General features: G+C 34.3%; 1 long non-coding RNA gene across 1 annotated transcript; it reads right to left on the bottom strand.

Moving 5' to 3' along the window:
- Positions 1-247: 247 nt before the first annotated feature.
- Positions 248-1,805, bottom strand: LOC143550339 (uncharacterized). Its single transcript, XR_013138309.1, has 3 exons — positions 1,490-1,805; positions 1,323-1,377; positions 248-780 (listed from the first exon to the last, which is right to left on the bottom strand). It is a non-coding gene; the product is annotated as an uncharacterized LOC143550339 (long non-coding RNA).
- Positions 1,806-4,112: the final 2,307 nt, after the last annotated feature.

Here is a 4,112-nt window from a genome sequence, read left to right as displayed (position 1 = left end):
TTGAGGACTGAAATGATGTGGTAGTGGTAACGGGGAATAAATTTAGTGTTGAATTTTTTATGTATTGGAGACTAATCGTTAATCCTTGTTAACGCCATACAAAGGGGACTCATTTTTAGTTGCTAAAACAACTATTTAGGATTAGACATTTGTCACTAGCTAGGGACTGACGATTCAGTCTTCAATAACCAGTAGGTATGGATGAGTATAGAGTCAACTTTTCAGTTTTAAATATCCATCTCTTTTGTACTTTAATTCTTGAAAAGCTATTGACCAAAATACTACCACTTGTGCATTGATAATGTGGTCGGTTGGATCGGCGTGAGGTCTAAAGATGGCGTTTCAAATCATTTGCATAGTCGCTTGATCCAGATTCTGAGGCCGATTCGATCGACCATGGAAGGTAAAACTTCGCTTTCCGTTTTTGTCGATTTTTCGAGACGGGTTCGTCTATGGATTATGTTCTAACATTTCTAGACCTAATCTCATAATGTTGAATGTTTTATTTTTCAATAGTTTGGTGAATATATCCGCAATATTTTCTTCCAACATAACAATTATATTTCCAATCTAAACATTATATATAAGAAAAAGATGTCTAGGCTTAGTCGTGCGAGAAATATAGTTTTAATTTTTTTATGATCTTCAATCGAATAAAAAGTACATCAGCTAAATTGAATGACTCCCCTGAATCGACTTGAATTTTTACTTTGGCTCCAATTTGTCACATAAAGATCGATATGCATCACTACAGACCTTGAATTTCTCCTCTGCAATAGCCTGTTCATGCACAACGCTATATTAGTTTTACATATGATGCTAAAGATACTCCTAATATGTACACGAACGTTTCTGTCACATCAATCGAGCCATGTAGATTGTGAAAAAGATCATACATGCTATATGACTGTCATCACATTACTCATTTTTGTGTCAGTCAAACACACCATACGTACCATGTGGTTTGACGAACACCACTTGTCGTATGACCCACATGAACGGTTACCAGCCTGTATGTTAAGGTTTTCGCCTTTTACCGGCCTGTGTTAACATACGGGCAGTATGAAACTGGTATTTGTTTTGTTATGCCCATTTTAATACTTGTTAAAACGAAAATGGGTTGGATTGGTCAATAATCACCAAAGTGTGTTCAAGTGATTAAAACCTCATAAATCAGTTTAACAACAGCAAAATTTTGCATATTATCATTTTAACTTTTATAAACTTATTTAATGCACATATTACTCATAAATTAATAAATACTGAAAAAAAGTTGTTTACAGGCCAATCTAACGCTTACCCCTCCTGTATATAAAAGTTACCTTGAAAAAACCTTTATGATGATCCGGGTGCCATTTCAGCGCACAAGCCCGATATCTGCAAAACACAAATCTTCGTAAGATAGAAAATGAAAACTGAAAACTGAAACTGCGTGCGAACCTTGTTTTTAGATGATAAATCTTTATAATGTCATTATAGAAAAGCTTACGCGGTTTTAACATCTTCAAGGCTTAACGGGCCGGAACCACTCAAACCAAGGGCAATCTTGTCTTCTCTTAAATCGGTTTTCACGCTTGTCGGCTTACTGTCCTCATCTTCAAACCGCTGTCTCGAATCCTGATAATTGTTGTTATTGTTATTCTTATTCTTATTATTTTTACTGCTATTATTATTATTACTATTATTATTCTCATTATTAGTATTATTATACGTTAAATATATTCCCGTTCCAGTGTTTGTAAACCTATGCCCTGTGCTAAGCTCGGCATGAAGATTATTAAGCCATGAAACAATGCCGTCAAGCTCCTGGCAGCTAAACATATGGCAACACATCAACATGCATGCATTATAAAATAATGAAACTTTGTAACAGATATATTAAGAAAAAAGTTGTAGCAAAACTTTGTTTCTCTTCTTCCATTGAAGTTCGGTATCCGGAAATATTATGACGAAATCAATAATCGATTTCAAGATTGAACCAAAATCCTTTTCCTGACATGTGATGTATAATATCCACTAACAACATAATAAAGTATAATAAAGGTGTGATGGTGTAAGGTACTGTGTTGCGGTTTGACTATCAAATACTAGTTATAGCGCCACATCAACGTATAATAATACTATCAAATACTAACTGATCACCCTTTAACAAGCACATTGTGGGTTAGTTAGGGTTAACTAGATTTTTTATTTTATTTTTTTTAAGTTATAATTGGTTGTTAGTGGTGGTGGACGCCAACTTTTGAGCCCTCATGGGCGTGCTGTGGTTTGGCGATGGTTTAACGGGTGATGCGGAGGTTGGCGCCTCCACCACACTCGGTCTAAAAGAGTAGAGAAACTCTTATAAAACCAAATCATTTGACAAGATTAAGCAATGACTAACTTAAATATAGAAAACAAAGGGTTGTATCCAAGGTCCTTACCTTTGATAAACTCCTACTACCACTAGACCGTCCAACCTGCATAATATTCAAAGGCAAGAAAAGGGTGTAATTAGAAAACTAAGTGAATATTTTTTTTAATTTTATATGCTCAAATATTGTTTCATGCAATGCATGCTCGAAATTTTAGTCTTTTTACTTTTTAAACAAAAGAGTTTACAAACAAAGTAAATTAAAGAAAGGGAATTACGGATCCGCAGTGGGGGCATCGTCGTCCACGATCGAGAACAGGAGTTGAATGAAATAGAGCGACTTTGAGGTAAAAGTTGTGGTTGTTTAAGTTAGCCAAGGCTAATTTGGTTGCAGCCCTGTTCATGCCTGTAGTACGTTACAAAGAAAATGGGATCAAGAAAGACGGTGGTGAAGGAATTGGAAACGTATGTATTTTTTTTGTTAAGATTTACTTACTAAATTTGGTAGTATAAAAGATTTGGGCAATTCTTGCAGGAAAAGCAATAACCGGGCCAGAAATAAAAATAGTTTTTCTTACCGGTCCATTAGTCAAGTCCCAAAGAAAGGATGAGGACAATATGATATTAAATTTATTAGGCGGAATGGTGTTTCAAGAACAATAGATAAAGATTAAGAAGATGACAAACACGTAATAGTAACTTCAATGCACATTTTTTTATTATCACCAATTAACATGTAAGTCCTAATGAAAGGATCAGGACAATAAGATATCAAAACGAACATGCTGATTATCTCCACGTTTTTATTGCATCATCCAACTTTAAACTTTAGATACTTCATATGCTTCAGTTACAAAATATGTTGAACCAAGAATAGTCAACTTTGATAAGATCAATCTAAAATATTTTCAAAATTTTTAAACAAAATAAACAAACATATTTTTATATTTTTAGTGATTTTCTTTGAAAACACTAGAGATGAGATCATACTAGCTTAATACCATTGATCGCACTTCAATTTTCAACTTAGAACATGCAAGTCAGTAACAATTGTCAATATAATATGTCTACATGAAACGCATGCACAATTGTTTCTATGCATTGCTTTGTGATAGTTTATCATGTTTAAGTATATTTAATATGTTTTAGCGGATCCCACATTCAAACATCTCGTAGTAAGCTTATCTAGCCCCAAAACAGTAACAAGAATTCAAGTCACCCCACTTGGCTCAAATCTTTTATCACTTGGTCATTTTTTTTTCTTAAATAAACAATAATAACATAACTTATAAATTTGGTCATTGTAGCATCCGTCTTCCTAGAAAATACTAATAAAGATTTTATTATTATTTATATGTTATTATTTATTTATTTTAAATAATAATAAGTTGCGTAATGGGCTTATATAACAAACCATAAAATGAAAGTAAGGAAATGAAGGTGAGAAAATGAAAGAAGGAAATTCCATTCCACATTGGTGGAGGAAAGAAATGGAGAAGGTACCACCATAGTATAAATAGGTTTGTAAGTTCTTGTCTCACATCGCTAGATTAACAAATTAGTAAGCTCTTTATAAGAAGAAAATTTCTATGTTAATGTTCTTATAAGACATATCACACCCAGTGGTCCTGGCGGAGGTGCGAAGCACGCGCACGGGCTCGGGCGAAGTGCGATGGGCGCAATGTGGCGCTTTGATGGCACACTTTGCACTTCGCCGCGAGCAGCATTAAGGGCCGCCTTAGTATTATTGTTGGAAATT

This window comes from Bidens hawaiensis, unplaced genomic scaffold (assembly GCF_021521415.1).
Source record: "Bidens hawaiensis isolate Kalapana, Puna unplaced genomic scaffold, B.hawaiensis_p1.1 tig00016013_1, whole genome shotgun sequence".
In the NCBI taxonomy this organism is placed as follows: Eukaryota; Viridiplantae; Streptophyta; class Magnoliopsida; order Asterales; family Asteraceae; genus Bidens; species Bidens hawaiensis.
The sequence above is the reverse complement of the archived record's forward strand: the minus strand, read 5'-3'. Positions and strand labels throughout refer to the sequence as shown.